The 20441-nt window shown below is 43.8% G+C and overlaps 1 protein-coding gene and 1 long non-coding RNA gene across 4 annotated transcripts in view; one reads left to right on the top strand and one right to left on the bottom strand.

Moving 5' to 3' along the window:
- LOC108515375 (uncharacterized) overlaps positions 1-11296 on the top strand; it is a 14996-nt gene extending 3700 nt beyond the window's left edge. Inside the window, exons 2-3 of the long non-coding RNA XR_001881510.1 lie at positions 6581-6670; positions 10776-11296. This is a non-coding gene — a long non-coding RNA (uncharacterized LOC108515375). The remainder of the gene's footprint in view (positions 1-6580; positions 6671-10775) is intronic.
- Positions 1-20441, bottom strand: part of SPATA13 (spermatogenesis associated 13) — a 97936-nt gene that overhangs the window by 65373 nt on the left and 12122 nt on the right. The gene's annotated exons all lie outside the window — the stretch shown is intronic.

Here is a 20441-nt window from a genome sequence, read left to right as displayed (position 1 = left end):
AGCTAATTTTTTTTTTTTTACTAGACACGGGGTTTCACCATGTTGGCCAGAATGGTCTTGAACTCCTGACCTCAGCCTCCCAAAGTACTGGGATAACAGGAGTGAGCCACCACACCCTGCCTGAGTCACATTTTTCTATGAACTCTCTGTCTCTCACACACAGACACACGCACACACGCAGGCATGTGAATAAACATGTCTTTTCTTTTGCTAATCTGTTCTCTGCCAATTTAATTCACAGGCCTTAAGAACAGAGTCAAAGAGTGTAGAGGAAACGTTTTTCCTCTTCAGCATTGCCATAGGAAAATATGAGAGAAATCATGAAAAAGTTAATACTATTTTCTCTATTACAAATGAAAAACAAATTAAACATAGCCTAAATTACCGAATCAAATGGCATAGACAACTTAAGTACGTGGTGAGAATCAACCCAATTACATTATTGCCCTGTAATGAAAAGGTTCAGGAACAACACGCTAGAAAAACAGAAGGACAAGAAGACCACAGGCAGGGAGCCGCCCACCTGCTCACAAACGGACGTGCAGTGCTTTGCTCTGTTCTGTTTTCAGTTAGTTTTTGGGGGTCTGGTTTGTTTCGGTTTTACACTTACGCAACATGCACCTTGCTTTTTCTCAGTAACGCCAAAAGCAAGGAACTGCTCCAGGCAGTGACAGATGCTGGGTACAGGCAGGTGAGCTCCAAGCAGGTCAGTAGACAGCGGGGGGCAGGACTCGGGATCATCCCTTTAACACATCATGCCTCAGAGTCAGCACAGTAGAGCACACAAAACCAACGCTGGCCGGAGCACAGTGGCTCACACCCGTAATCCCAGCACTTTGGGAGGCTCAGGCAGGAGGACTGCTTGAGCCCAGGAGTTTGAGACCAGCCTGGGCAACACAGTGAAATGTCATCTCAAAATAAATAAATAAATAAACAATAGCAGGGCGTGGTTGCATGTGCCTGTGGTCCCAGCTACTTGGGAGGCCGAGGAAGGAGGATTGCTTGAGCCCAGGAGGTAGAGGCTGCAGTGAGCTATGATTGCACTACTGCACTCCAGCCTGGCAGACAAAGCAAGACCCGTTGTCAAAAACAACAACAAAAAGAAACAACTGTAATTCTATGCTCAGTATTTATACAGTTCCAATGAAAATATAAAAGGAGAAAACACTCCCTCTACAAGGTAACACATATTCTAAAAACAGCAAAACTTAGTCAACAGGATAATACATAAAATTGAAATGTCCATTTTACCCCCAGCAAAAGTACAAAGAGAAAGATAGGGGAAAACTCTCAGATTTAAGCTGACATTCAAACATTGATTCTTAGCCAAAAGATGGTTAAATTCCTTATGAAACAAATTAGAACTTTGATGGATATTCTAAAATTCAATCTTTTTTTTTTTTTTAAAGCAAAGTTTATGTACTTCTCAAATACTACCCAGGTTCATTCCAGGGAATGTAGTTTGGTTGTGATTCTACTTGGAACTGTAGATACACACATACTACCAAACAAACTTCTCCAACAAGTGAGAGCCTACCTCAGACTCTGGCACGGGCTGCCAGGGCCCATGGATGCACCAAAGAAACAGGCGCCTGGGCACAGCCATGTCCTCCGAAGAGTCTTTCTTGACTTTAAAACACCATCATAAAGACCTACCCTCTTCCGCGGCCATGTCAGAGCTCTGCCCTAGTACAGACAATCCAGCCAGAGCTCTATCAGCTCCAAAACAGGCAGTTTACACCCAAGTCATAAACTTCTGTAAACAGACTTTCCAGTGGAATTACTGCCCTTTTAACTCTTGCTTCTTTGCATATATTTTATTATTATTATTTTTGAGACGGAGTCTCGCTCAGTCGCCCAGACTGGAGTGCAGGGGCGCGATCTCGGCTCACTGCAAGCTCTGCCTCCCGGGTTCATGCCACTCTCCTGCCTCAGCCTCCCAAGCAGCTGGGACTACAGGTGCCCGCCACCACGCCCGGCTAATTTTTTTTTTTTTTTGTACTTTTAGTAGAGACAGGGTTTCACCTTGTTAGCCAGGATGGTCTTGATCTCCTGACGTGATTCGCCTGCCTCGGCCTCCCAAACTGCTGGGATTACAGGTATGAGCCACGGCGCCCGGCCATATATTTTATTTATTTATTTTGCAACAGTCTCACTCTGTTGCCCAGGCAGCAGCACAATCACAGCTCACTGCAGCCTCCACCTCCTGGGCTCAGGTGATCCTCCCATGTCAGCTGCTCAGGTAGCTGGGACTATAGGTGCGTACCACCGCATCAGTTCATCTGTTTATTTTTTGTAGAAACAGGGATTCACCATGTTGCCCAGGCTGGTCTCAGACTCCTGGGCTCAAGTAATTCACTTGCCTTTGCCTCCCCAAAGGGCTGAGATTACAGGTGAGAGCCACAGTGCCTGGCCTCTCCGCATATATTTTAAAGTGTTTTACTTACTATTACATATTTTCTTCCTGTAAGATTTCATATTTTACTTTGTAAAAGTAAAAAGCCAATATAGGCTTTGTTACCTCCAGTGAGACACTTTAAAACATTTCCTTGAAACGACAGTGAAAACAAATTATTAACCAGATGAAAAATGAAAGATTCAGACAAAATAGCTTGATTTCTCTTATATCCATTCAGAGGCCTAACCTAAAGGAAGTCAAACAGCAAGTGTTCCAGTACCCGTGAGATTTTATTTAGAGATTGGGTCTTTCCAGATGGAATAAAGTTAAAGTGAGGTCCCCCTGGGTTAGGTGGTCTGCAATGCAATGGCTGGTGTCCTTATGACGCAGATGGCAATTTGGACACAGACAAACATGAAAGGGAGAAAGCCACGGGAGGACGGAGGCAGAGACTGGAGTGATGCATCCACAGGCCAAGGGCACCCGAGAAGGCCAGTTGCCACTGCAAGCTGGACGAGGCTAAAAAGAAGCCCCCTTCGCACCTTGGAGTGATTGTGGACTTGTCAACACTTTGATCTCAAACTTCCGGCCTCCAGAACGGTGAGAGAACAGATGTCCACTGTTTTAGGCCACCTAGGTTGTGGTGCTTTGTTAGAGTAACCCTAGGAAACTCATACAGCAAGGTAATTCAGAAGAAAACTACAGCACAGGGGCTCTGGGCATACGAAAGGTTTTCTGGAGATGATATAAATACAATAAGCTGACTCCCCAGTTTTCTCCTAGGGTACCAGCATCCTGGCTACCACGAGAATTCACATACAGGGGTCGAGGTGAGAAGGAAAACACCTCAGCAGTGGATGCCACAGAGGACCACAGTGAACGCTGCAATTTCTGAATGCCTATGAGGTGCCAGACCTATGCCAGGCACACATGCTACCTTGCTTAACATTCTCAGCCACCCTGTGAGGCAGGTCCTGTTCACAGAATTGTACTGATTAAGACACCAGGGCTAAAACAGATGAAATGATTTGCTCATGTTAATAGAGCCAGAAAAGGGAAGGGCCTATTTCACAACCCAGTCTGTCTGACTTCGAAACCTCCGTCTCTCCTCTGTAAAGCCTGCATACGTAGCATGTACTTTTACAGAAGGAAAACAGAGCTTTGCAGGTTTTCCTTCCCTTAGATGTGGAACTGCTGGAGGGAGGGGAGAGAGAATGGCAATGATCAGAGGCTCCGGTAACACGTGCCCTGGGCAATCTGGTAAAACCTACAGACCCCAGAATGACACATTCACATGCATAAAAGAAAATGAGAGAGGATTGTAAAGTAAGACGATTTAAAAGAGCTGTAATGTAGTAACATATGTCATGTATGAATTAAGAGGATGGGTGTGAGGTACTGATTCTGAAGTATTGATGAGTGATGTCAATATATTTCAAGACATGAGACAAACCTGTTGTATAATGTGAGAAAGGTCTGTAATCAGACAATATCACAAATATCTAACATTCCAGGGTTAGATGACAACAGAGTATCTAGGGCATCAGTCTTGTGCTCCAATTCTTAAAAAACGAAAATTTAGGCCTTACAACTTATAAAGTCAAAAAAGTAGCATCTCACTATCCCAGAACTATATCTCATTACCCAATGTCCCTTAAATGAAAATTAATGTGTCATAACCAAAAATACCCTGCACAGGCCTGTTTTTGTGTGTTGCAACGATCTGTCCCAGGATTTTAAGTGGGTAAGGGGAACGCATAGGATCCCAGATGAATTGCCGTATTTTGAGGAGTTGAAAGCAGGAACAAGGAAATATTTACATATGCAGAAAGTGATAAGTTTGAGCCTTAATTACATTTTTTCTTGTGGGAGGGGTGGTATTTTAACACCAAAAGAATAACATGTTACATTCACTTAGAAATCAGATTTTCAAATTGCTTTCCCATCTAACCATAATTATATTTTCCAAGAAGCAAAGAAGACATAATTACCCCCATTTTAAGATGAGAAGACAATGGATTTACTGAAAGGTAAGAGCAAGCAAGCTAGTTCAGGAACTTTCATTTCATCTTTGGAAGGCCAGCACTAGACATGACCCCACCATTAACAGCAGTAGGTAAGAAAGATGCAAAATGGCTTTATGGGTTGTAACAAAAACCCTTAGCAGCAATTGATGCTGCTCCCCAAAAGCCTTCCCGAGCTGATCACACACGCAGTCTGCACTGCTGGCTTCTGCCCTGTGTATTTCTCTGGGCTATTTCTCCATTCGTCCATGTGTGTGTAGACACAGTCACACACATGCATCTGGCTTGGACTCTTCTGTGTTGGTTCCTCCCACAGTCCTGACCTTCACTTCTTTCCAATGTTCTTTTTCTCTCTCCTTGCCTAGGCCCTCTTCCCCTGTCGTGTATGGAACGAAGAGTCAATTTTGTTTCATGGAGTAAATCATATTAGGTTTCCTATCCTTAATTTCTGTAACAATTAGGTGGAATTTTCTTTTCTTTTTTCCTTTTTTTTTTTTTGAGACAGTCTCACTCTGTCACTCAGATTGGAGTAAGTAGCACGATGTCGGCTCACTGCAGCCTTGAACTCCCAGGCTCAAGTGATCCTCCCACGTTGGCTTCCTGAGTAGCTGAGACTACAGGCATGCACCACCAGGTCCAGCTAATTTTTAAATTTCTGTAGAGATAGGGGTCTCACTATGCTGCTCAGGCTGGTCTCAAACTCCTGGGCTCAGGCAATCCTCCCGCTTCGACCTCTCAAAGTGCTGGGATTACAGGAGTGAGCTGCCATGCCTGGCCTGGGGGAATCATCTGTCTGTCTAAGCTGCCTTTGGCTTTCATAGCCCTCAATGGGGTGTGTGTGTTGCAGGGGAAGTGAATTATCCCGGCACGCGGGGAGGTGCCCCACAAACGGGGCCAGCCACCAGGCGGGCTTCCTGGTCCTCCACCCCCGGCTCTTTCCACCGGTCCAGGCATGGCTCCGTGCATCGCTCAGGCAGGCTGAGGAACAGCCACTGTGAGGGGAGGCGCTCCTGTAAGAGCCCAGTCACCCATGCAAAGTGGAGGAGAGGAGGGATGGCCTCTGACCCAGTTCAAAACTAAGTAAATGGTAAAACGCCCTGCATTTCACTGAGTGACGCCATCTCACAAATGTGCCTGTTCAAGATGGCTCTGCTGCACCCCTCACAGTTTCCGCTACTTTCGGGACCATCTTGGGAAGGGTTGTTAAGTTGCCCCTTCTTTTCTCAGGCCTGGCTCTTGGGACAGGGCCTGGGCCAGAAACAGACCAGGCACAATACTGGAAGTAGAAACATCATTTACTGGGTTACTCTTTCTATGGCCTGTAGGTAAAAATAAATATTAACTCTGGGCTACATTCTTACAAATGTGCTGCATTTTTTTACTAGGATGTTAGGTTTTAACCTGTAAGAATCTCCAGTGGTTGGTGGAACTCTGACAGCAAATGAAGCACAAGTGACTAAGCTAAACTTTTCTAATTACTACGGAATGGGGTTACGTGCATGTCAGTAATCCTGACATCATTTAAAGAGTCTCCAAAAAACAACAACAAAAAAATAAGCAACTATTATAACCCAGAAAACTGTGGCCTTGTCCCTTGGATTCAGGAAACAGTTTGGTCATTTGTTAAACATTTTCAAACAATGACTGTTTATCTCCCTTGAAGTAGGAGAGGAGCATGGTGGTGATATTAGATACTTTAATTGTCCTTGAATGTGTTACATGGATGATAAGATGCTGAAAACACAGCTGGTGACCCTACAGCCTTGTATATAACCTGTTTTATAGACTGATATGGTAGTTTATTTAAAAATGCAAATATACTGAAGTTCATGGAGAACACTTACTTTAATACTATGAGCCCAGTTCCATGAGCATAAAAAACACTAGTACTTAAGAAAAATGTAATCACTAGTGAAGTCTTAGAATACAAGATGGAGAAATCAGTGTAGCTGAGCTCTTCTTCAGTTTAAAGAAAGGAATGAACTCCACATGACAGTGACAAACTCCATCCCAGCCCCTGTGCCCCTCACCTCACCTGCCTCCCTCACTCACATCACAGACACGTGTCACCACCCTCACCCCAAAACCAACACTCCCAGGCTGATGGTTTTCTCCCTTAGCCTCAATAATAATTATTCAAGGGAGTTCTGTTTTTTAGGTTCAAGTACAACATCCAGACCATCCTGCCATCTCAAGATCAATAGTAACACGATGCTGAGATTGACATCCAGGTAGAGAAAACAAACCGGTAGGTTGCAATTTTTTTTTTTTTTAAGACAGGGTCTCACTCTGTCATCAAGCTGCAGTGCAGTGGCACAATCACGGCTCATTGCAGCCTCAACCTTCAGGGCTCAAGTGATCCTTCTGCTTGGCTACTTTTTGTATTTTTAGCAGAGATGGGGTTTTGCCATGCTGGTCAGGCTGGTCTTGAATTCTCGAACTCAAGCGATCCACCTGCTTCAGACTCCCAAAATGCCGAGATTACAGGCGTGAGACACCATACCTGGCCATAGGTTGCAATTTTATGCCTGGACTAATTAAGAGTAAAGAGACAGTTTAAAGCCATCATATTATGAAATAAATGCACATAATGACCACATCTTAAAACATGTTTCATCTCTGAAATACATGCTAAAGAACACAGAGGTCTACTTTCAAACTTGTTATTTTCAATGAGTGAAAAAACATGATTTTATAAAAATGAACTTACTTTCCTCTTTGGAAATTAAACTTATTGACTGAGGAGGACTTAGTATTTCAAGAGTAATAACCATATTTTAGCTCTGAATATGTTAGCAACCTGTTGTCTTTCTCTATTTTTTTTTGTTTTTTTTTGGGGGGGTGGGGGCAAGGTCTCTATCTGACACCCAGGCTGGAGTGCAGTGGCACAATCTCACTCCAGCCTCCTAGGCTCAGGTGATCCTCCTACCTCAGCCTCCCGAGTAGGTGAGACTAGAGGTATGCACCACCACGCCTGGCTAATTTTTCTATTTTTAGCAGAGACAGAGTTTTGCCGTGTTGCCCAGGCTGGTCTTAAACTCCTGGGTTGAAGGGATCCACCCACCTCAGCCTCCCAAAGTGTTGGGATTACAGGTGTGAGCCATCATACCCAGACTGTTGTTTATCTTTCCTTATAATTTCATACTCTCCTGTCCCTGGCCTCCATCCCACAATATAAATAAACTTACTTTCATTTAATTACTGATTGAGGACCACTAAGTATTTCAAAATCAGTGACCACGTTTCAGATAAGGGAGTCAGCCATCCTGTCCCTATCTCCTCCATCATCTCCTGAAATCCTGAGCCACTCTACAAACAAATGAACTGCAATTTTCCTCCCCCCATTCTCAACAATCCTGTTCTGAAGGTGTCTTACCTAGACTCAGATACATGAGGAACAAGGTAATGGGTCCTTGCCAACAGTAAGCTTCTATACTTTTATTAATTACACATGATTGTATCACACCTGCTTGAAACTCGTAAGAGTCCAGGGCCTCCCTGAGCAGGTAAACACCCACCTCTGATGTGCTATGCACCACAGACACTCGGGCCACATGGACTCTCTGCACAGAGGAGCCATCACAAAGGAAAGGCAAGATCGCAAGGAGCACCCGTAGTGCTTCTTTTTTATTTTCACTGAGGAATACAAGAATCTAATGTGTTCTGCTGCCAAATATTTCCAGTAGGTTTAATTCAAAACCTGGCAGTTAAAGAATTACAGATGAAAAATTTATACCACAAAGAGTAAAAACGCAAAGCCAAATGTACAAGGTATCCTCACGGTAAACATGTGAAAAGCATATAATACACAGTAAGCAGTGAGGCTGTAATCCTTTGCCTGGTCACAAACTGTAAACAAGGCTTCAGCCGCCTGTCCCCTACCTGTGGCACTGACCTACCAAACATGGCACTGCTCTGGCCCTGGAGTCACCCTGCAGTCCAAGGTGGCTTTGTTTCCTGTATCACCCAGTGAACTCCCAAAACAAATGGCCAGAAAAGGACTGAAGCACCGTACCAGAGCCAGCCCATCCCAACCAGCCAAAACATTCCCACTAAAACACCGCGGAGGGGCTGGGGACAGCGGCTCACGCCTGTAATCCCAGCACTCTGGGAGGCCGAGGTGGGCGAATCACTTGAGGTCAGGAGTTCGAGACCAGCCTGGCCAACATGGCGAAACCCTGTCCCCGCTAAAAATATAAAAACTAGCTGGCAATGGTGGTGCACACCTGTAATCCCAGCTGCTCGAGAGGCACAAGAATCGCTTGACTCCAGGAGGCGAAGATTGCAGTGAGCCGAGACTATGCCACTGCACTCCAGTCTGGGAGACAGAGCAAGATTCTGTCTCAAAAAAAAAAAAAAAAAAAAAAGTCAAGGAGAAGAACTGGTTTGGGCTGGAACTTGTGCAGCAGGATATGACCCAAGTTCAGAGGCAAGAATGGTACACATGGAGTCACAAGAGAAAGTGGGATGCAAATTTATCAACCATGATACCAATATTTGAAACATGCCCTTAACCTACAGTACATCATTTAATTTTGCGTGTGTGGTAAAAAATATATATATTTTACATATTTATTGTATATATTTATTATTTATAATATATATTTACACACTATACATTTATATGTTTACATTCTATATATTTAATATATTATATATATTATGTAAACATGTTTATATATTATATAATATATATTTTATATATATAAAATATATAAAATGTCTACAATTTGGACTACTTTTTAAAAATTGTAAGATGGGGGTCTGGTTATGTTGCCCAGGCTGGTCTCAGACTCTTGGCCTCAAGTGATCTTCCCATCTTGGCTTCCAGAGTAGCTTGAGATTATAGGTATGCGCCCCTGCAACCAGCTCCATTTTAATTATTGTTAGGTGTATGAGTCAGTGGGATTAAGTACATTCACACTGTTATGTAATTATCACCACCATCCATCTCCAGAAGTTTTTCATCTCTCCCAAATGTATCTCTCTATCCATTAAATACTCTCTTCCCCCTCAACTCCTGGCAGTGACTACTCTACTTTCTGTCTCTATGAATTTGACTACTCTACGGACCTCCTATGAGTGGAATCATACAGTATTTATTGTTTTGTGACTGGCTGATTTTACTTAGCACAATGTCCTCAAAGTTCAGCCACGCTGCAGCATGTTTTGTTTTGTTTTGCTTTGAGATGGAGTCTTACTCTGTCACCAGTGCTGGAGTGCAGCGGTGTGATTCGGCTCACTGCAACCTCTGTCTCCTGGGTTCAAGAGATTTTCCTGCCTCAGCCTCTGCCTCCCGAGTAGCTGGGACTACAGGCACCCACCATTACACCCAGCTAATTTTTTGTATTTTTAGTAGAAACGGGGTTTCACCACGTTGGCCAGGCTGGTCTTGAACTCCTGACCTCATGATTCACCAGCCTCGGCCTCCGAAAGTGCTGGGATTACAGACGTGAGCCACTGCGCCCAGCCTGCAGCATGTCTGCTAAGGCGTAAATGACACTCCACAGTGTGTGTACGCCCTATGCTTTTTTATCCATTTGTCCATCAACGGACATTCGGGCTGTTTCCTTGTTTTGCCTCTTATGAATAGTGCTGCTATGAACACGGGTGTCTAAATACCTGCCTGAGTCCTGCTTTCAATTCTCTTGGGTATATACCCAGAAATGGAACTGCTGGATCAGACAGTAATTCTATGCTTAACTTTGGAGGAATCAGCACACTGTTTCTCACAGTGGCTGTACCATCATTTTATATTCCCACCAGCAGTACACAAGGGTTCCAATTTCTCCATATCTTTGTGAACACTTATTTTTTTTATAGTAGCCATTCTAATGGGTGTGAAGTGGTATCTACCGTGGTTTAAATTTGCATTTCCCTAATGATTAGTGACACTGAAGATGTTTTCATATACTTTATCATTTGCATATATATACATACACACACACACACATATATATATGTATTTTTTTTTTAAGATGGAGTCTCTCTCTGTCACCCAGGCTGGGGTGCAGTGGCACAATGTGGCTCACCGCGATCTCCACCGCCTGGGTTCAAGCGATTCTCCTGCCTCAGCAGCCTCCCTGAGTAGCTGGGACTACAGGTGCGCACCACCATGCCCAGCTAATGTTTTTTGTATTTTTAGGAGACAAGGTTTCACCATGTTGTCCAGGCTGGTCTCAAACTCTTGACCTCAGGTGATCCGCCTGCCTCACCTGCATATCTTCTTTAGAGAAATGTCTATTCAAGTCCTTTGCCCATTTTTTAAATGAGGCTGTGTTTTTTGTTGTTGTTAAAGATACCATTTAATTTAAAGGCTCTCTGAAGTAGATGCATTTAATTCTATTTTACAGATCAGAAAGATTAAGTGATTCCTCAAGAAATGAGGAGGCGATTCAATGGTGAGAAAGTCTGCATGCCACATCGCAAAGCAGATGCTGATTCGAGGCCTCCTTCCCCATTTGGAGACCGAGCTACAGGCCTGGCCCCACCCCTCACTAGTTATGTGACAGTCCTTGAACTTTTCCAAGCCTCAGTTTATTCATCTGTTAAAGCAAATACAAAAATCACCTATGTCGCAGGTGGCTGCGAAAATTGAATGCAACAGTGTCGCACGATGGAACTCTGTTCACTGAAAAGGCATCATATCAATCTGAGCTATTATTATTAATATTCTTATTTTCAAGAAACAGTTACTTTTTAAAATCCTAGATGAGTTGCTAAAAATTCCAGTTCTCAGTAGTGGATGGAGGAATTGCTAGACTTACACTCCTCAACATATTTTAGACCAAATTCTTCATTGATTTGAGACAGGGTTTCACTCTGTCACCCAGGCTGGAGTGAAGTGGTGCAATCACAACTCACTGTGGCCTCAATCTCCCAGGCTCAAGCAATCCTACCACCGTGGCCTCCTGAGTAGCTGGGACCACAGGCTTGCACCACCACCCTGGCTAACTTTTTATTTTTGTTACAGACAAGGTCTCACTATGCTGTCCAGGCTGGTCTCGAGCTCCTGAGTTCAAGTGATCCTCCAGCCTTGACCTCCCCAACTTCTGGGGTTTTAGGCATGAGCCACCACGTTAGCCAGACAAATTCTTCATCGCACCATTTCTTGCTTGAAAAGTTTTTATTTCATTTTTTGCCAGAGGGAATTTTTGTCTGTAGAAACGTACATTCAAGTGATAATAATGTTCAATTAAAAAAAAAAAAAGATTAAAAGCAATCTTTCTCTTTTCCTGGCATGTCTCCCTGGCTTAAATCACAGCACCACTCTATTCTGGAGAAGTACAGGACACTTTATACCTACAGGAGCCTCAGGCTGGAGAGTGAGTCTCAAAGTTTGCGCTGACAAAAGTCATTTTCTCGAGTTGATTGCTGATAGTCCAAATTGTTGGGTCTAAACCTCAGGGACTCTAATTCAGTAGCTTTGGGTGAGGCTCAGAAATCTGCAGCTGTGGTTTGTACCTCAGGGCGGGGTCTTTGCTCTGGCTATAACTTAGAAGTATATTATTTGCAAAGTTTAACTGGTCTGTACTGAAATGTCTGACCAAAGGAAGTAATTTTAATCATAACGATTTATGTTATAAAAGCTACTATTTACTGGATTTACCGTGTTCCAAGGCACTGTGGTAAGTACCTTACATGCATTATTTCATTTAATTCTGGCAGTACTATTATCCCAATTTTTAAAGAAGTTGAGGCTTAAGTAGGTCAAGTGTCTTTCTTAAGAATATACTGCTAGTTAGTAATAAAACTAGGACAGACCTCAGCAGAACAAGGCCCAACGACTTTATACCATCCAGCTTCCTGACCACTCAAGTTGGGAATGGCTAGCTGGCAGCCATGTGGATCCTGGTATCCTAGAAAGTTACTAGATCAGTGCAGGGCAGCAAGCAGCCATGAGTGCTATATCGTCTCCAACCCACAGGGCCCCTCTCTCTATTCTCACACCAGCTGACTCCCTGAAGTCTGTCCCAGAGTGTTGCAAATGGTGGTTTTGTCCCCAGACTGTCGGAAGTACAAGAAACAGGTAATGTTCAGTTTATACAGTGACTTGTGGCAATGAGTACTCTGACCTCCACCAACAAAACCTATGGCATCCCTTCTCATCCTCACCATCACGGCAGACACAGCCAAATCAATCGGTGTCACCGAGCCAGGCTGGAAGCAATTCCACCCTGGGTGCTCTTTGATGTTAATTGTTATAGAGAGGTTCAAGAAGAGAAATACAGAAGAGGAGAAAAACATACTGAAATCAGTTTCTTAGTCATCAAGCTAAAATTCTCCCCCTGGAGAATATGGAAATGTACCTTTCTGTAATGAGCACTTCAGTAAGGTCTGATTACGCCCTCGTATCCACAAATTAAAACGAGGCGCTAATTAAGAAAACACTGAACAATATACCATGATATTGGTTCCCATAATAGCTTAAACTTCAGGAAGCTTAACATACACAGCATTAATAAGATGCAGTACATCATGACAGGTTGATTGCAAGTGGTTATGGTGGTAATTTCTATAAAAGCTGGCATTTAGTCTCTTGTGCAGGTATAGCGGTATGATTCTGTCTCCCTCCCCCCTTATTTTTAATGAGAAAATCCTATTTAATGGCATTTCACTAGAGAAACTATTGTAGAAATGAGCCACTGGAAAGTTCAAAGCTACAGGTATACGATAATTTTATTTAGATTCTGCATTTGTAGAAATAATCTTATCAGTGTTTTTTTCTTTTAAGTGTATGAAGTTCTACAGCCTGTCAGCAGTGCTGGGTGAGCCCAGGATTCTGTGGCTTTGGCCTGCATCCCGGGGGTCTTCACTCTGCCTACAACTTCAGAAGTACATAGTTCGCAAGTTTTAACTAGTTTGTACTGAAATGCCTGACTCGAATGTTGAGCACCATTTCAGAAATACTTTGAAACTTTCCACTGAAAAACAGGTCATAAGGAGAGCATAAACATCTTCCGAGCAAATGGAAACTTCTTTTTTACGAACTGACTTAGAAAATGACCCAATTGTTAAAGTAAAAAGCTATTTTCACATTTAGACTCATGATCTGAATCTCTATGATTTAGTATTGCTGCAGGAGATCCTTTTCTCTTTCATATTTTCTCCAGCCAAAAGAAACAAAACAAGCTAAAAACGTTCTGGGAGGAACTGAACAGAAACTAGCACCACGATGACTCACAAAAGGCACATGGATTCTCTTCACATCACACTAAAAAGCCCCCTGTAAGAAAAGATGTCTGTTGTATGTCTACCCTAGGCATACTATTTAGGAAATATCATAAAACACTAGCTGTCACAGCAGGGCAGATGTCCCTATAACAACATGTTCAGTTCATTAGAAAAATATTTTTTGAAAGCACACATAATACCATATTTAAAAATCTTTCCAACTCTAATTTTGTGATTCAAATTCTTGAATGTTTTTGTCAGAAAAAAATGAATGAGAATCCAGAGGAACATGCAAACTTATATTCTCTGTAGTACAAAAAGCATAGGCAGCTGAATAAACGGAGGCTGGATAACCAGATGTTCATATATTAAAAAATGAATCTTCCTATTACACACAAGAACAACTAAACATGGGGCATATACCTAAATGTAAGAGCTAAAATGATAAAACTTCCAGAAAATAACACAGGAGAAAATCTTTGTAATCTTAGAGTTCTTAGATGTACAGAAAACTACAAAAATTTGGTAACTGAATTTTCATCAAAACTAGACTTTGACTCTTTAAAAAATATTATAAAATTGGGCTGAGAGAGGTGGCTCATGCCTGTAATCCCAGCACTTTGGGAGGCCAAGGCAGGCAGACCGCTTGAGCTCAGGAGTTCGAGACCAGCCTGGGCAGCATGGCAAAACAATACAATTAACCAGGCGTGGTGGTGTGTGTCTGTAGTCCCAGTTACTGGGTTGGGGTGGTGCTGAGACAGGAGGATTGCTTGACCTTGGGAGGCTGAGGCTGCAGCAAGCTGTGATTGCATCATTGTACTCCAGCCTGGGCAAGAGAGTGAGACCCTGTCTCAAAAAAGAAAAGTATTAAAAAATTTAAAAGACAAGCCAGATTGTGGGAAAATACTTGCAATTCGTATTAATTTGATGTGTCAACTTGATTGGGTGCAAGAATCCCCAGAAAGCTGATAAAGCATTATTTCTGGGTGCGTTTGTGAGGGTGTTTCCAGAAAAGACTGGCGTTGGAATCAGTCATCAGTAGAGTAAGTAAAGAAGATTTGCCCTTAAGGATGTGGGTAGACATCTACAATCCCCTGAGGGGTCAAATAGGACCAAAAGGCCAGGCATCCCCTCCTCTCCTGGCAGACATCCACCTTCTCCTGCCCAGAAACACCGAAGCTCCTGGTTCTTGGGCCTTCGGACTCCATGACTCACACCAGCACTCCACCTCACCACCTTTTCCTTGGGCTTCCAGGCTCACGCTGAACTACACGTCTGGCCTCCTGGTTCTCCAGGCTGCAGATGGCAGATCTGGGTACTTGGCCTTAGTCACACCAGCTGATTTTCATATGTATCCTATTGGTTCTCGTCCTCTAGAGAACCCTGAATAATCATATGATCTGATAAAGGACAGGTAGCCAGGAAATATAAAGAAGCTTTAACTGCTCAATAAGAGGATGACAAAGAATGCAATGAAATGATGAGCAAAATATCTGAATGGGCACTTCACTAAATCAGATCACATGAATCGCTGATAACCCCATGAAACGATGTTTAACATCATTAGTCATTAGGGAAATGCTAACTAAAGCCAAAATGAAATACCACTCTGCACCCACTGGAATAGCTAGAGCCCAGAATACTGACAATATCAAGTACTGGCAAGGATGAGGAGAAACTGGAACCTTTTTTTTTTTTTTTGGAGATGGAGTCTCGCTCTGTGGCCCAGGCTGGTGTGCAGTGGCCGGATCTCAGCTCACTGCAAGCTCCGCCTCGCGGGTTCACGCCATTCTCCTGCCTCAGCCTCCCGAGTAGCTGGGACTACAGGCGCCCGCCACCACGCCCGGCTAGTTTTTTGTATATTTTAGTACAGACGGGGTTTCACTGTGTTCGCCAGGATGGTCTCGATCTCCTGACCTCATGATCCGCCCATCTCGGCCTCCTAAAGTGCTGGGATTACAGGCGTGAGCCACCATGCCCGGCCTGAAACTGGAACCCTTATACGGTGCTGCTGAGAATCTAAAACGGTACAGTCATTTTGGAAAGCAGCTTGGCAGCTGCTCAGACGGTTTAACATAGAGTTGTCACAGGACCTAGCAATTCCACCCCTGGGTATCCACCCAAGAGAAAGGAAGCACATTTCCACCCAAGGACTTGTATGTAAGTATTCACAGCAGCATCACTCCTAATAGTGAACAGGCAGAAACAACCCGTCTCCACTGACAAATGAATGGGTAACGAAGTGTGGTCTAGAGAACCATGCCCTGGAATATTACGCAGCCTTAACAAGGAAGGAAGCACCAATCACGCTCCATGGACAAACCTTGAAATCAAGGTTTTGCTCAGTGAAAGAAGCCGGTCACAAAAGACCACATATTGCAGGATTCTATTTCTATGAAACATCCAGAAAAGTAAAATCATAGACACAAAAAACAGATCTGAGGCAGGGGCTAGGAAAAGAAAGTGACTGTAAATGGCACAGGGTTTCTTTCTGGGGTGGTGAAAACGTGTTAAAATTAGTCTGTGGTCAGACTGGATTAAGAAAGTGTGGCACATATACACCATGGAATACTATGCAGCCATAAAAAAGGATGAGTTTGTGTCCTTTGTAGGGACATGGATGCAGCTGGAAACCATCATTCTCAGCAAACTATCGCAAGAACAGAAAACCAAACACCACATGTTCTCACTCATAGGTGGGAACTGAACAATGAGATCACTTGGACACAGGAAGGGGAACATCACACACCGGGGCCTGTTGTGGGGAGTGGGGAGGGGGGAAGGATAGCATTAGGAGATATACCTAACATAAATGTCGAGTTAATGGGTGCAGCACACCAACATGGCATATGTATACATATATAACAAACCTGCACATTGTGCACATGTACGCTAGAACTTAAAGTACAATTTTAAAAATTCAGTATTGCATATTAACAAAGATTATTTATTTCTTTTTTTGAAATGGAGTCTTGCTGTGTCACCCAGCCTGGAGTTCAGTGGCATGATCTCGGCTCACTGCAATCTCTGCATCACAGGTTCAAGCAATTCTCCTGCCTCAGCCTCTTGAGTAGCTGGAATTACAGGCGTGCAACACCATATGCAGCTAATTTTTTTTTTTTTGTATTCTTTTAGTAGAGATGGGGTTTAACCATGTTGCTCAGCCTGGTGTCAAACTCCTGACCTCACGTGATCCACTGGCCTTAGCCTCCCAAAGGGCTGGAATTACAGGCACGAGCGACCGTGCCCGGCCAGATTACTTATTCCTTTTTTTTTTTTTTTTTTGAGACCGAATCTCACTCTATTGCCCAGGCTGGAGTGCAGTGGCGTCATCTCGGCTCGCTGCAACCTCCGCCTCCTGGGTTCACACCATTCTCCTGCCTAAGCCTCCCCAGTAGCTGGGACTACAGGTGCCCGCAACCACACCTGGCTAATTTTTTGTATATTTAGTACAGATGGGGTTTCACTGTGTTAGCCAGGCTGGTCTCGATCTCCTGACCTTGTGATCCCCCCACCTCAGCCTCCCAAAATGCTGGGATTACAGGAGTGAGCCACCGTGCCCGGCCCCAGATTACTTATTTCTTATCATTTAAAATCTAAACTTTCCACCTTGGGTTATGAAACTCCATCATGTGACCCTGACATACCATTAACTTTCTTGTAGTCCCCTTCATGAAGCTCTGCAGTCTTCCAGTCTCTCCTCAGGTTGGAAGGCACTAGAGCCAAATGGTCAGTGAAGGCATGGGCTTTGGCCTTGGACTGACTTAGCTCTCCCACTAAGCAGGCATGTTTCTTAATTCTCTTGGATCTCCATTTCCTCATCTGAAATAATAATTGTTAATACAGGCATACCTGGGAGATATTGCAGATTTGCTTCCAGACCACTACAATAAAGCACATATCGCAATAAAGTGAGTCACATGAATTTTTGGTTTCCTAGTGCATATAAAGGTTTATAATATACTGTAGTCTATTAAGTTGCAATAGCGTTACGTCTAAAAAAAGTATGTACCTGAATGAAAAAACACACCTCTGCTAAATAATGCTGATGATTCTCTGAGACTTCAGTGGGTCGTAATCTTTTTGCTGATAGTTTTGCCTACATGTTGAAGGCCACAGACTCACTAGGGTGGTATAGTGGCTGCAGAAGGTTGGTGTGGCTGTGGCAATTTTTTTTTCTTTTCTTTTTTTTTTTTTTGGAAACAGTCTCGCTCTTGTTGCTCAGGCTGGAGTGTAGTGGCGTGATCTTGGCTCACTGCACCCTCCGCTTCCCGGGTACAAGGAATTCTCCTGCCTCAGCTTCCTAAGTAGCTGGGATTACAGGCGCCCACCACCATGCCCGGGTAACATTTTTGTATTTTCAGTAGAGATGGGGGTTTCACCATGTTGGCCAGGCTGGTCTCAAACTCCTGACCTCAGGTGATCCACCAGCCTCGGCTTCCCAAAGTGCTGGGATTACAGGCATGAGCCACCACTGTAGATTTTTTTTTTTTTTTTTTTTTTTTTTTTTTTNGCCTGTTGTGGGGAGTGGGGAGGGGGGAAGGATAGCATTAGGAGATATACCTAATGTAATGACGAGTTGATGGGTGCAGCAAACCAAGATGGCACATGTATACATATGTAACAAACCTGCACGTTGTGCACATGTACCCTAGAACTTAAAGTATAATAATAATAATAATAATAATAATAAAGAAATGAATCAAAAAAAAAAAAAGGAAAAAAGGAAAAAAAACCTAAGCCTGTGGTGATGGCTGCAGAGCTCCATAAACATATAAAAATCACCGAATTGTTCACTTAGTAAAAGGTGTAGACACAAAGCCCATCAGCTGTGGCCTGGTCTTGGGTGGGAGCAGGGACTGACTGTAAAAGGCATGGGGAGGCCTTCTGAGGGGAGCCAAGTGTTCTTTAGCTGGACGGTGGTGGTGGCTGCACAGTCTACATTTCCCAAAAATCATCAAACTGCATACCTACAACCGGTGAGCTGATGTTATGCAAATTAGGCCTCTCTACAGAGCTGGTCTGATTGACCTCAGCCACGGAGTGTCCCTCTGTGTCCCTGCTCTGACAATGTCACTGGCTTTCCACCACTTATAGGGTAAAGTTCAAATTCACAGCTGTAAGCGAGGCTCTTCTTAAGGATGTCCGGACCTACCTGCTTAACTTTACCTCCCTCCTCTCCACCCAGCCACCCTGTACAGAAGTTCTGCAACCCATCTGCAGCTCTCTGACCAAAGAGATGCATCACTTTGCTAGAAACTCATATGCAAAGCCCCGTGCTAAGTCCACGCATCACCTCAGCTAATCTTCACAACAATCCTATGTGGTCAGGATGCTTACCACCCACAGTTTACAGGCGAGGAAAATGAGATTTAGAAAAGGTGGAGCACTAGTAAGCAGCAGAGCTGAGCTCAGGGGCGGCATCCGCCTCCCGTTCCTCACTCCTCCCGCCAGCCTGGAAGTCCAGTGCCCTTCTGCAACCGCTGCCCGAGGCACTAAAGACCCCACTCCACTGTCCCCAGTTCTGCCACTTTCCAGCCCAGGTTCTTAATTCTGCCACCTTCGGGGCTCCTGTGGCACTTAGTGCATTCGCATGAGGAGCCCTTCCCACTACATCATAATGACCTGCACACATTCCTGTCACCAGCTGGACTCCGAACCCATTAGAGCACAGACAGAGTTTTTGTTTCAACCTCTTCTGTTCACACAGCAGGTGTTGAGTGGTGAGGTACATGACAATTCCTTATGCACTGCTTGACTTCTGCTTAATGATTCCATCTTAACTTGGATTATTCCTCTATATCAAACCAAATTACATTACTTCCTATTCTCTCCAATCACAGAATATCTCTGCACACATGTGCAACCTACTGTACACCTTACTGAAATGCCCCTGTCCTCTCTATAATCATCTGTAGAAATCCTCCTCCTTCAGATCAGATTTAGTCACCCTTATGAAGCCTTCCTTGATTTGGTACATGGGTGAGAACTGCAAGTTCTCTGAAACCCATAGCATTTTGCTTTTACCACTTTTATGGAATTTAATCCAGCAAGTTCTCCTATGTTTTAGGTGTATCTGGGCACAGGTACAACCTCCTTGGCATCACCACATGCCCTATAGAGTCATACCTGACTGGTCTCTTATATCTGACATGTGTTCAACAAATTTGGTTGGGTACATGGTTGCATTAAAATATACATATTGGATTGTGCAGGAAATTAATGCTTATGCTTTTTTTTTAAGTAGCATGATGTCAAACTAACTGAAGAATTTCTCCATCCCCTGTAAGATTGTAACAGTGTTACATTGAAAAAAGAGTTCTGGAAAGAACCCACCTTAACCTCCCTGTCTTAAAAAGCCATGCCAATCTAGGATGGAAAAACCATCTAAACAGTGATAACTACACAGTGGCAGTCAGTGTCAAACGGTGGGCTAAGTGTTTAACATCCATAATTTCATTGGCTCTTACCATCCCCAGGGGCAGATGAAGTTTCCTACCCTTGAGAAGACCTGTGCCAGGAGAAGTTCCACAGTTGGCCCCGGTTGCCGGGGATCTTTTAATAAGAGAGCCAGGGTCCCAACTCAACTAGAAACATGTGCCAAGAGACTGTAGCTTACCAAAGCTCCCTGGAGAGGGGTCCAACTGGTTGTCATTTAAGAGTTTTTTCCATGGCATATTTAGCACTACATGAAACACTGACTCTGCTGCCTGAGTTTCCATTCACTAAGGAAGCGGTTTCTCCTTGTGAGGTGGTAGGAGAAGCAGCATGAACGCTCCAAACTCCTATGCAACACCTTCGAAAGGCAAAGGGCAGCGTTGTCAACAAGTAAATGCAACCTGTAA

The sequence above is a fragment of the Rhinopithecus bieti genome, unplaced genomic scaffold (assembly GCF_001698545.2).
Source record: "Rhinopithecus bieti isolate Rb0 unplaced genomic scaffold, ASM169854v2 scaffold_2247, whole genome shotgun sequence".
In the NCBI taxonomy this organism is placed as follows: Eukaryota; Metazoa; Chordata; class Mammalia; order Primates; family Cercopithecidae; genus Rhinopithecus; species Rhinopithecus bieti.
Note: the sequence above shows the minus strand (reverse complement) of the source record. Positions and strands in the feature narration are given on the sequence as shown.